Source organism: Giraffa tippelskirchi, chromosome 12 (assembly GCF_054371585.1).
Source record: "Giraffa tippelskirchi isolate mGirTip1 chromosome 12, T2T-mGirTip1v1.2.pri, whole genome shotgun sequence".
Taxonomy (NCBI): Eukaryota; Metazoa; Chordata; class Mammalia; order Artiodactyla; family Giraffidae; genus Giraffa; species Giraffa tippelskirchi.
The window spans coordinates 67,108,333-67,121,714 of record NC_137286.1 but is presented as its reverse complement, the minus strand read 5'-3'; the positions used below and the strand labels follow the sequence as shown (position 1 = coordinate 67,121,714).

Below are 13,382 nucleotides of genomic sequence, written 5' to 3'. Positions count from 1 at the left end.
TGGAGAGGAAAAGACAAGAACGCAGGGAGCCATTAGAAGCTCAGCCACCCGCAGAAGCCGAGCTGGGACACTTGAACAGAATCTCAATGGAAACAGAGGACCAGAAAGTTGGCTACTCTTTTCTATAAGAGAGGGAGACCTTCGAGTCTTCCTTTCGCGCCTCCAACTTGGATGCGGGGTCTCAAAACACTCAGGAGGGGGAGTGCCTTTTCCTGGGTACCACGGCGCATCCAGGCCTCGTTCTGCCCCATTCTGTGCTGTGTCAGCCCTGGATGGAGTCTTTCTTTCTGAAGTCTCAGCGCACAAGCTCCACGTGATATCGGCCCCAGGTGGAAAGGCATGGAGCTGCTCGTAGGCCGACAGACCTAGGAAGCAGATGGGAGAATGACCCCCACTCTCCAGATGGAGAGACTGGGGAAACCCTGAGGGGCATACGCTTGTCCAGGGCCACACCACTTATGAGAAGAAGGAGCCTGGTCTGAGAGCAGCGGGGTCCTCGGAGCTCAGGCCCTGGCTGCACCCAGGCCTCCCCAGGGCTGTGGGCTGGGCTGTGTGGCTGTCACTGTGCCTGCACATGGCCTAAGGGGAGTGGTCAAGCAGTCAGAAACCCAGAGATTCCCTTGGGAAGTTTTGGGGAAGGGACCTCAGCACGAACCCCAGGAAATGATGTCACCTGCCGGCAACAGAACCCAACAGAACCCGCAACCCGTGTATCCAGGCCTCCAGAGCGGAGAGGAGCCCCCAGCCAGATCACTTGCTGCCAGGATGTTCTGCTGTTTGCCCCTGCCCAGAGGCCGGGGCCTCAGGAGAGCTCACAGGCAGTGTGCGTGGGCACCCTGTCGACGTTGGCTCAGGGCACCCCCGAGAGGCCTCTGGCCCTTTGCCCGGAGAAACAGAAAGGTAACACGGGGAGCCCCAGGCCGGGCCAGCCCACTTCTCCCATGCCACCCGGAAACACCGGGTCCTTTGCCTGTGTGTGGATGCGGGTTTCTCGGGGTGTGTCTCCCTCAAGGAAGCCCAGGCGGATGTGGGGTCAGAAGCCTGCGGGCAAGTTGTGTCCACACCCCAGGGGAGAGCAGGCTGGCTGGGATGGGGAGAGTGCGGGCAGCGCCGGCCGCCCAGGCTGGCCTCACACCCTCAGGTGGGTCTCTTTCCTCCCGGGTGGGGATCTGAGCAGACACACGTCTCTGACCCTTCTGGGAAGAGAAGTTCGAGCAGGCAGAAGCAGCGGCTCCACTGGCCAGGCCCAGCTCGGAAAAGTCCCAGCATGGCTGGCTGACGGTCACTGTCGTTGCAGAGCTTCCCACGTGATGAGGCCGAGGACGGGGACACCCCGTCCACCTCCCGGAGGGAGGGGTCGGAGCACCACCCCCCCGCCCCTGAGGCCCAGTGCAGGCTCCAGGTGAGCGTGCCCACGGAGGCATCAGCCCCACCGGGGGCGAAGCGGAGGCGGGGAAGGCCTGCTGCCGAGACACCACACAGGATACACCCGGCGGCCCAGTCTGAGGCTGCCACGGAGCTCAGCACACCCGGCTCCGACCCAGAGTCCCGAGAACCCCAGCCTCTGAGGCAGCAGGAGGACCTGGAGCCCAGCACGCCAGAGCACAGAGGTGAGGACGCTGGGGCTGGTGCACGGGAGTGTGTGGGGAGGGGGTGCTGAGCTACACAGGGACGAGTCCCCGAAAGATGCTGCTGGGCCTGCAGCAAGCGCTGGCCTCACACCCCCACCCCCTTCTTGCACACTTCAGTCCCAAAAGACATCCGACCCTGGGTATTCTTTGGGAATCTCTTGGAAGCTTTCTGTCCCGGGATACGCACATGCCAAGGCTGGCCTGTGGGCAAACTTTGCTTCTCCCCCAGCTCTAGCACTGGCCTCCAACTGGAACCAGGCTCCACTTCCCAGACCTGTCCCTACAGAGGTGGTGGCTCCAGGTGCAGGACCCAGGGATCCACCGAGGGCAGATGGAGAACCGAGACTTGCCCTCGCAGAGACACCAGGCCAGCTGGGTTCTGGCCAGCACACCGGGCAGATCGGATCTCCGTGCCTGCAGGACCCCCAGCCCCAGGCACTGATGTCCCACCCCCTCAGCCAGAACCTCCACCTCCACGTGCACCTGTACCTGCTCGGGCTTTGGCAGGAGAACCCGAGGCAGAGGAGGAGTCACCGCTTCGGCAGGGAGAGCCTGCCCTGGCTCCCGCGCAACACCCAGACGCCGACGATGACTCACCCACCCCTGCAGGAAGAACGAGCCCCCGCTCTGGACAGAGACCCAGAGCCCTTGCCGGAAACACCACGTCCAGGGGAGCGGTCGGCTCTGCCGCCTCCATCCCTGTCGGCTCACCGTGGACGCTGTCAACTCGGTCTGCCCCCAGGGGACATGGAGTTCCTTTCCCCTGAACTGCTTTGCATTTGGTTTGTTTCCACCTTTCTGGTGATGTTTTATTTTTTGTATGGTTTCCTGTATTTTTGTTGGTTAAGTTGGGAACTTGTTGGTTAAGTTAGTAAACTTTTTCATCATTGTTGCAATTTGGGAACACTGTTGTGTAACTCTGGTGATACTGTGTTACCATCACCACTTTGTGGTTTCAGACCCGTTTGATCTTTATGCCCCACCCCCCAACAAAGCCTGGATTCAAGGCAAGCACGCCCTGTTCATCCCTCCCCCCGATCCTGAACACAATTTCAGCTTTTCTTTCTGCATTCCTTCCTATATTCTTGGTGTCCCCAATCAATGACTCTCAGTGAAATGACTGAAGGAGTTTCTTTCGGACTCTCCACCTACTGTAAGACTCCATTGGAGAGTTCTCATTTTTATGTCATTTGAACTAGCCTTTGATAGCTGACAGGACGGTGTACGTCCTTTCAAGATATCATGTGCCAAACGAAGCCCTTTTGGCAAATGCCATCATTATCTCCAGGCAGGCATTGCTGTTTGAAGGGTGACATCTCAGCCAGAAGGCAGAGGCTGAGCTCCTCTTGTTGCACCAGCTCCCAAAAGAAGCCAAGAAAGGGAGCTGGAACAACAAACCACCCCAACGCCCAGGAAAGCGTTCTTCACGACAGAAGGCTAGAAAATGACCCAACAACCTTGTGGCCCAGAACCCCTCTAGAAAAATCACTGTTCCATAAAAAAGAGAAACACGTGGGTAGTTCCAAGGAGAGGCAATGCCCATGGCCAGTGTACTTTAGAGACGGCCTGACCGCTCCGGGGAAGACACGCACCGACGGAACCCCTTGGGAAACAGCAGTGAGAGTCCTCACCGTCGTAAGGGTTTCCTCTGGGGACAATCTGCCCTGGGCACCACATGAGGGAGCAGACCGGCTTCTCTTCCTCTGCTCCCACACCATTCACTCATGAAGGCAGCTCAGGTGTTCTCATGCCCTGCCTGCCTGCCTGCCTGCCTGCCTGGCTCATCCGTGAGCTGTGACCACCTCCAGGGCAGGACTCCACCTTCTCCTCTCTGTGTACCGTGAATCTGCACACAGTGGGCTTTCAGAACCTTAGGAGACTTGAGCCATTCCCACTCGAGCCAGAACCCTCCCCAGGAAGGAAAACGGCTGTGGGGTCATTTTGGCCCCAGCACTGGTTCCGAAAGCCTGGCGGCTCCTAAGGCCTCTACGGTGTGAAGAGGGAGGTCCCTTTTGACAGAGCTTTCCGGCTGTCAGATCTAAGCTGTTGTTTCACTGTCAGCTGTGTCTCTTCCGTTGCAGCCAGGTGGGCCACGCTGCTCCAAAGGGGCTCACAAGCTGAGTGGCAAGGGAGGTATTGAGAGGACAGGGATGGCTACAACGTGCTGCAAACTGAGTGAGGGTCCCCACAATCCTCAGCAAAGGTCTGTGGTGTGCAAGTGGGGAGTAGAGGGCCCCCAAGTTCCAAAGGAAGGGAGGTACTCGGGAGCTAAAGCCCTTGGCTGCTGTGGTAGCAGCTGCAGATGGCAGCTCGTCCACAGTGCACTTCGAATGAGGTCATATGAGCGGGACTCTGGAAATGGCTCCGAAATCAAGAGAAAGGGGTCAGGGTATGTGGGAATCCGGCGGGGGTGGGGGGTGGATGAAGGAAGGTGTCCTTCCTCTCTCCAGTGCAATTTGGTTTGGTGAGTCTCAAAGCTACCAGATGGCACTTCCCAAGTCAGGCCCCCGCAGGAATCAGGGTGGGCTGCGTGCCTCGGCGCCTGCTACAGGGACAAGCCACACCAGTGGCCTCCCTGAGCTCAAATGGCCGGATCTGGGGGTTCTGTCTGGGTGCACACCTCCTTGCTCTGGCCATGTTCCCCCCTTCTCTGAGCACCAGCTTCATCCTCTCGAATGAGGACATCGATTGCTACCTTGGCACGTTACTCTCTTCATCCTGTGAAGACTCATTAGGCTTATCCTACAATTACTAGCTGGCCCGAAGAGATATCTCCTGAATCCAGATTAAGCTGGAGTCTCCCAGGCTCATCTGGCATGTCTTCCCTGAAGTCTGCCAAAACCCACACCCTTGCATTTCCAGGGACTCCCCTTAGCCAGCTGGGCAGAAAACCCAGCATGGTTCAAACAAGCTGACAGACAAGCGGGAGAGGACTCACGGGCAGACGGCCTCCCTCAGGTCTCGGGTGGAGCTCTGGGACCACAGCAGCAGCGGGCCATCCCAGCCCCTGGGCTCAGCAGCGCCCTCATTCTCAGGCCGGCGGCTCTGCCCTGAGGGGAGCAGGAAGGTCACCAACTGCCGCAGGCGGACCTCAAGCCCCTCCCACTGCTGGAGCCTGACCTCCCCCGGCCCCACCCCTTCCCCTACCCCAGCAGAACGAGAGCTCGTCTTCCCCTGGCTTCCAACGTGAGGCCCGGCCCCGGGCCCCGATTGGGCACTGCCCCAGTCCGGAGCCAATCACAGTGGCCAGGGAGGTGGAACGCACCGATTGGCCAGGGCCAGGTCATGTGACCATACTCCCCAGGAAACTCAAATATTACCAAGATTCCCTAACAAACCAATGAACAAAATTATCCAGTAAAGGCAAACCGTACTTTTTAATGAGGCCAATGTCACAGAAAAAAAAAAATCCTTCACAATGAACTGCTCAAGGAAGCTACTAAATAAGCTTTCAGAAAAGTTAAGACGTTTTTTTTTTTTTTAATAGGGTGACGGAGAGCTATACCTTTCCCATCTATGTGAATTTAGGTTTAAACTAGATTTCCCTCGGCTATTATATAAGACAAAAAACCCCACATCACCCCCTTTCACTCCCCCCACCCCCAAAAAGTGTTTTAGTCTATTGAATTTTTGTGTCCTCAGTTGTGTCTGATTCACGGCAACTCACGAACTCTACACAGCCAGGCTCTTCCGTCCATGGAATTCAGGGCAATTTTTTTCTGTCACAGCAAATGCCCACCCTGGGTGATCCAAAGGCAAGGGCTCAGAGGCTCCTGAGAGACTAACTCCTTTCAGCTGAGCACAGAGCTGGCTCCTCACTGGGATGCCTGTGGCCTGGGGCTCCCAGAGGGGAGAGCAGCACTCGCCCCACCGTGTGGTCACTGCTGGAAGTGCAGGCTGCTCCTCACTCCCCCTTGACAGTGTCCCTGAGGGCAGAACAGTGGGAATCTACTCAAGGTGGAAACGCAAACTCCGATGCAACCAAACTTCCCACAAGGTCTCCAAAACCACTCAGGAACAGGGAATTGGAAACTGCAGGGCATGACATGAATGGAGATGGAGACTTGACACCTTACACCGAGTTCACTTCCAGTTATCCCTAGACAAAGTTTCCATGAAAACTTGTCACAAATCTAGAAGAACAATGAGCAGAAACCGGACACGTGCTTTGAGTCTTCACACACAAAACAAAAAGGCAGCCCACAAAACAACCCAGAGAATACAGTGGACTTTGCAAAATCAAAGATATCTACTGTGGGAAAGACCTCATTACAAAAGCAAAAGACAGGTCATACATCGCGAGACGAATGAGTGGAAACACAAAGCTTCTCAAGGATGTGTCTCCAAACAGACAAAGAACACCAACACGACAAGCCTGTGAAAACTAGGGAAAGGTCTGAAGGGACACTAGACTGAGGAAGACACACACAGAGTATCCCGGATGATGTCCAGCACTGAGGGCCTGAAGAAACAACAGTCTAGTTGCACTCCCTCAGGCCTGTGTGACCCTGGATGAGGCCTCTGTTTCCCGGTGGCTCTGAGAGATGGACAGGGAGGAAGGGGAAGAGAAATCACTTGCATTTCTAATACTCACAGCAAAGTCTTCCAATGAGAAGGGAATTATCACCCCCACTGACAATGCCATTCACTGAAGTGATACCCACGAGTCCATCTAACCCAGAAGGGAAGGAAGGACCTGTTCTCACAAAACGGCGAGAGATGGAAGAAGGAAGATCAAGCCCACACCAACCACTGGAAAGAGAAGCTGTGCTCAGGGCTTGAAAGAATTCCTATTGGGAAAATGATGTCACAGCCCCACAAGGCAATCCACAGCTTCGATGCTATTCCTCCCAAAATGCCAATGCATTTTCGCACCGAACAAAGAATTGCAAAAGGGGTACGGAAACAGAAAAGAGCCTAAATTGTCAATACAATCCGACGAAAAAGCCCCGATACGGACATCCAAGGTTGTGTGAAAGGAAATTAGACGACCAAACTAGGATCCTCAGGAGAGTATCGGAGAAGGCGATGGCGACCCACTCCAGTACTCTTGCCTGGAAAACGCCCTGGACGGAGGAGCCTGGTAGGCTGCAGGCCATGCGGTCGCGCAGAGTCAGACACGACTGAAATGACTTAGGCGCAGCGGCAGCAGCAGGACAGTATGCTATTGGGAATACAACAACACACACAGATCCAGATCGATGGAATAAAGTTGAGGGTCCAGAAACAAACCCCAGCATCCATGGTCAACTCATCTCTGACACAAAAGGGGAGAATATCCAAATGGGAACAAGAAAGCCTCTTCAATAAATGTCCATGGGAAAACCAGACAGCTACATCTGAAGAACGCTATTGGTTTTGATCTCACACCACCTCAATATCGGGGAAAAACCTCACCCTAAAGACTGATGTCATGAGACAGCTAGAAAGAAGCGTAGGTCAAAGGCTCCTTAACATCAGAGTCTCCTTGCCATTTGCTGGGCGGAGGTAGAAATGGGTCTCTTCAAGTAAGGGAAAGAGGAAAACGAAGTACGCCAATGGGTTTCCATCCAATGGAACCTCTTCACAACAGAGAAGCTAAGCATTCAGAAATGCAAAAGATGGGAAACGGAACATGAGAGACTCCTTGCAAGTGGTGTATCTGAGAAGGGGTTCATATGGAAAGAGACGAAGAATGCACAGCACTCAGATTCCAAGAAACACCACCACCACCCTTGACCCTTCCCCCATGACCAACTCCGACCTAAAGCCTTTCTCTCCCTCTAACCTATCCCTAAAACATAACCCTCATCTAATCATATACATGTGCATTCCTAGCATCCATCCATCCACACACGAGAGAGAAAGAGGAAGACACAGACTGAATCGAGAAGGGAAAAGAGAGGGACACAGACAGAGAGAGACACGGAACCAAAGAGAGGAAAGGAGTCGACGGTCCAGACTTTTCATCAATCTGTCTCGAAGGTAGAAGCAATGACAGCGCCCATCCACCCCAGAAGGGGGAAAAGGACGGAAGGTTTGGAGAGGAAAAGACAAGAACGCAGGGAGCCATTAGAAGCTCAGCCACCCGCAGAAGCCGAGCTGGGACACTTGAACAGAATCTCAATGGAAACAGAGGACCAGAAAGTTGGCTACTCTTTTCTATAAGAGAGGGAGACCTTCGAGTCTTCCTTTCGCGCCTCCAACTTGGATGCGGGGTCTCAAAACACTCAGGAGGGGGAGTGCCTTTTCCTGGGTACCACGGCGCATCCAGGCCTCGTTCTGCCCCATTCTGTGCTGTGTCAGCCCTGGATGGAGTCTTTCTTTCTGAAGTCTCAGCGCACAAGCTCCACGTGATATCGGCCCCAGGTGGAAAGGCATGGAGCTGCTCGTAGGCCGACAGACCTAGGAAGCAGATGGGAGAATGACCCCCACTCTCCAGATGGAGAGACTGGGGAAACCCTGAGGGGCATACGCTTGTCCAGGGCCACACCACTTATGAGAAGAAGGAGCCTGGTCTGAGAGCAGCGGGGTCCTCGGAGCTCAGGCCCTGGCTGCACCCAGGCCTCCCCAGGGCTGTGGGCTGGGCTGTGTGGCTGTCACTGTGCCTGCACATGGCCTAAGGGGGGGTGGTCGAGCAGTCAGAAACCCAGAGATTCCCTTGGGAAGTTTTGGGGAAGGGACCTCAGCACGAACCCCAGGAAATGATGTCACCTGCCGGCAACAGAACCCAACAGAACCCGCAACCCGTGTATCCAGGCCTCCAGAGCGGAGAGGAGCCCCCAGCCAGATCACTTGCTGCCAGGATGTTCTGCTGTTTGCCCCTGCCCAGAGGCCGGGGCCTCAGGAGAGCTCACAGGCAGTGTGCGTGGGCACCCTGTCGACGTTGGCTCAGGGCACCCCCGAGAGGCCTCTGGCCCTTTGCCCGGAGAAACAGAAAGGTAACACGGGGAGCCCCAGGCCGGGCCAGCCCACTTCTCCCATGCCACCCGGAAACACCGGGTCCTTTGCCTGTGTGTGTGGATGCGGGTTTCTCGGGGTGTGTCTCCCTCAAGGAAGCCCAGGCGGATGTGGGGTCAGAAGCCTGCGGGCAAGTTGTGTCCACACCCCAGGGGAGAGCAGGCTGGCTGGGATGGGGAGAGTGCGGGCAGCGCCGGCCGCCCAGGCTGGCCTCACACCCTCAGGTGGGTCTCTTTCCTCCCGGGTGGGGATCTGAGCAGACACACGTCTCTGACCCTTCTGGGAAGAGAAGTTCGAGCAGGCAGAAGCAGCGGCTCCACTGGCCAGGCCCAGCTCGGAAAAGTCCCAGCATGGCTGGCTGACGGTCACTGTCGTTGCAGAGCTTCCCACGTGATGAGGCCGAGGACGGGGACACCCCGTCCACCTCCCGGAGGGAGGGGTCGGAGCACCACCGCCCCGCCCCTGAGGCCCAGTGCAGGCTCCAGGTGAGCGTGCCCACGGAGGCATCAGCCCCACCGGGGGCGAAGCGGAGGCGGGGAAGGCCTGCTGCCGAGACACCACACAGGATACACCCGGCGGCCCAGTCTGAGGCTGCCACGGAGCTCAGCACACCCGGCTCCGACCCAGAGTCCCGAGAACCCCAGCCTCTGAGGCAGCAGGAGGACCTGGAGCCCAGCACGCCAGAGCACAGAGGTGAGGACGCTGGGGCTGGTGCACGGGAGTGTGTGGGGAGGGGGTGCTGAGCTACACAGGGACGAGTCCCCGAAAGATGCTGCTGGGCCTGCAGCAAGCGCTGGCCTCACACCCCCACCCCCTTCTTGCACACTTCAGTCCCAAAAGACATCCGACCCTGGGTATTCTTTGGGAATCTCTTGGAAGCTTTCTGTCCCGGGATACGCACATGCCAAGGCTGGCCTGTGGGCAAACTTTGCTTCTCCCCCAGCTCTAGCACTGGCCTCCAACTGGAACCAGGCTCCACTTCCCAGACCTGTCCCTACAGAGGTGGTGGCTCCAGGTGCAGGACCCAGGGATCCACCGAGGGCAGATGGAGAACCGAGACTTGCCCTCGCAGAGACACCAGGCCAGCTGGGTTCTGGCCAGCACACCGGGCAGATCGGATCTCCGTGCCTGCAGGACCCCCAGCCCCAGGCACTGATGTCCCACCCCCTCAGCCAGAACCTCCACCTCCACGTGCACCTGTACCTGCTCGGGCTTTGGCAGGAGAACCCGAGGCAGAGGAGGAGTCACCGCCTCGGCAGGGAGAGCCTGCCCTGGCTCCCGCGCAACACCCAGACGCCGACGATGACTCACCCACCCCTGCAGGAAGAACGAGCCCCCGCTCTGGACAGAGACCCAGAGCCCTTGCCGGAAACACCACGTCCAGGGGAGCGGTCGGCTCTGCCGCCTCCATCCCTGTCGGCTCACCGTGGACGCTGTCAACTCGGTCTGCCCCCAGGGGACATGGAGTTCCTTTCCCCTGAACTGCTTTGCATTTGGTTTGTTTCCACCTTTCTGGTGATGTTTTATTTTTTGTATGGTTTCCTGTATTTTTGTTGGTTAAGTTGGGAACTTGTTGGTTAAGTTAGTAAACTTTTTCATCATTGTTGCAATTTGGGAACACTGTTGTGTAACTCTGGTGATACTGTGTTACCATCACCACTTTGTGGTTTCAGACCCGTTTGATCTTTATGCCCCACCCCCCAACAAAGCCTGGATTCAAGGCAAGCACGCCCTGTTCATCCCTCCCCCCGATCCTGAACACAATTTCAGCTTTTCTTTCTGCATTCCTTCCTATATTCTTGGTGTCCCCAATCAATGACTCTCAGTGAAATGACTGAAGGAGTTTCTTTCGGACTCTCCACCTACTGTAAGACTCCATTGGAGAGTTCTCATTTTTATGTCATTTGAACTAGCCTTTGATAGCTGACAGGACGGTGTACGTCCTTTCAAGATATCATGTGCCAAACGAAGCCCTTTTGGCAAATGCCATCATTATCTCCAGGCAGGCATTGCTGTTTGAAGGGTGACATCTCAGCCAGAAGGCAGAGGCTGAGCTCCTCTTGTTGCACCAGCTCCCAAAAGAAGCCAAGAAAGGGAGCTGGAACAACAAACCACCCCAACGCCCAGGAAAGCGTTCTTCACGACAGAAGGCTAGAAAATGACCCAACAACCTTGTGGCCCAGAACCCCTCTAGAAAAATCACTGTTCCATAAAAAAGAGAAACACGTGGGTAGTTCCAAGGAGAGGCAATGCCCATGGCCAGTGTACTTTAGAGACGGCCTGACCGCTCCGGGGAAGACACGCACCGACGGAACCCCTTGGGAAACAGCAGTGAGAGTCCTCACCGTCGTAAGGGTTTCCTCTGGGGACAACCTGCCCTGGGCACCACATGAGGGAGCAGACCGGCTTCTCTTCCTCTGCTCCCACACCATTCACTCATGAAGGCAGCTCAGGTGTTCTCATGCCCTGCCTGCCTGCCTGCCTGCCTGCCTGGCTCATCCGTGAGCTGTGACCACCTCCAGGGCAGGACTCCACCTTCTCCTCTCTGTGTACCGTGAATCTGCACACAGTGGGCTTTCAGAACCTTAGGAGACTTGAGCCATTCCCACTCGAGCCAGAACCCTCCCCAGGAAGGAAAACGGCTGTGGGGTCATTTTGGCCCCAGCACTGGTTCCGAAAGCCTGGCGGCTCCTACAGCCTCTACGGTGTGAAGAGGGAGGTCCCTTTTGACAGAGCTTTCCGGCTGTCAGATCTAAGCTGTTGTTTCACTGTCAGCTGTGTCTCTTCCGTTGCAGCCAGGTGGGCCACGCTGCTCCAAAGGGGCTCACAAGCTGAGTGGCAAGGGAGGTATTGAGAGGACAGGGATGGCTACAACGTGCTGCAAACTGAGTGAGGGTCCCCACAATCCTCAGCAAAGGTCTGTGGTGTGCAAGTGGGGAGTAGAGGGCCCCCAAGTTCCAAAGGAAGGGAGGTACTCGGGAGCTAAAGCCCTTGGCTGCTGTGGTAGCAGCTGCAGATGGCAGCTCGTCCACAGTGCACTTCGAATGAGGTCATATGAGCGGGACTCTGGAAATGGCTCCGAAATCAAGAGAAAGGGGTCAGGGTATGTGGGAATCCGGCGGGGGTGGGGGGTGGATGAAGGAAGGTGTCCTTCCTCTCTCCAGTGCAATTTGGTTTGGTGAGTCTCAAAGCTACCAGATGGCACTTCCCAAGTCAGGCCCCCGCAGGAATCAGGGTGGGCTGCGTGCCTCGGCGCCTGCTACAGGGACAAGCCACACCAGTGGCCTCCCTGAGCTCCAATGGCCGGATCTGGGGGTTCTGTCTGGGTGCACACCTCCTTGCTCTGGCCAAGTTCCCCCCTTCTCTGAGCACCAGCTTCATCCTCTCGAATGAGGACATCGATTGCTACCTTGGCACGTTACTCTCTTCATCCTGTGAAGACTCATTAGGCTTATCCTACAATTACTAGCTGGCCCGAAGAGATATCTCCTGAATCCAGATTAAGCTGGAGTCTCCCAGGCTCATCTGGCATGTCTTCCCTGAAGTCTGCCAAAACCCACACCCTTGCATTTCCAGGGACTCCCCTTAGCCAGCTGGGCAGAAAACCCAGCATGGTTCAAACAAGCTGACAGACAAGCGGGAGAGGACTCACGGGCAGACGGCCTCCCTCAGGTCTCGGGTGGAGCTCTGGGACCACAGCAGCAGCGGGCCATCCCAGCCCCTGGGCTCAGCAGCGCCCTCATTCTCAGGCCGGCGGCTCAGCCCTGAGGGGAGCAGGAAGGTCACCAACTGCCGCAGGCGGACCTCAAGCCCCTCCCACTGCTGGAGCCTGACCTCCCCCGGCCCCACCCCTTCCCCTACCCCAGCAGAACGAGAGCTCGTCTTCCCCTGGCTTCCAACGTGAGGCCCGGCCCCGGGCCCCGATTGGGCACTGCCCCAGTCCGGAGCCAATCACAGTGGCCAGGGAGGTGGAACGCACCGATTGGCCAGGGCCAGGTCATGTGACCATACTCCCCAGGAAACTCAAATATTACCAAGATTCCCTAACAAACCAATGAACAAAATTATCCAGTAAAGGCAAACCGTACTTTTTAATGAGGCCAATGTCACAGAAAAAAAAAAAATCCTTCACAATGAACTGCTCAAGGAAGCTACTAAATAAGCTTTCAGAAAAGTTAAGACGTTTTTTTTTTTTTTTTAATAGGGTGACGGAGAGCTATACCTTTCCCATCTATGTGAATTTAGGTTTAAACTAGATTTCCCTCGGCTATTATATAAGACAAAAAAACCCACATCACCCCCTTTCACTCCCCCCACCCCCAAAAAGTGTTTTAGTCTATTGAATTTTTGTGTCCTCAGTTGTGTCTGATTCACGGCAACTCACGAACTCTACACAGCCAGGCTCTTCCGTCCATGGAATTCAGGGCAATTTTTTTCTGTCACAGCAAATGCCCACCCTGGGTGATCCAAAGGCAAGGGCTCAGAGGCCCCTGAGAGACTAACTCCTTTCAGCTGAGCACAGAGCTGGCTCCTCACTGGGATGCCTGTGGCCTGGGGCTCCCAGAGGGGAGAGCAGCACTCGCCCCACCGTGTGGTCACTGCTGGAAGTGCAGGCTGCTCCTCACTCCCCCTTGACAGTGTCCCTGAGGGCAGAACAGTGGGAATCTACTCAAGGTGGAAACGCAAACTCCGATGCAACCAAACTTCCCACAAGGTCTCCAAAACCACTCAGGAACAGGGAATTGGAAACTGCAGGGCATGACATGAATGGAGATGGAGACTTGACACCTTACACCGAGTTCACTTCCAGTT

The 13,382-nt window shown here is 56.0% G+C and overlaps 1 long non-coding RNA gene across 1 annotated transcript in view; it reads right to left on the bottom strand.

Annotated features, from left to right (window-relative positions):
• Positions 1-2,716: 2,716 nt before the first annotated feature.
• Positions 2,717-13,382, bottom strand: part of LOC145530010 (uncharacterized) — a 40,323-nt gene continuing 29,657 nt past the window's right edge. Inside the window, exons 5-6 of the long non-coding RNA XR_014071409.1 lie at positions 12,223-12,334; positions 2,717-4,681 (exon numbers count right to left, since the gene is read on the bottom strand). This is a non-coding gene — a long non-coding RNA (uncharacterized LOC145530010). The remainder of the gene's footprint in view (positions 4,682-12,222; positions 12,335-13,382) is intronic.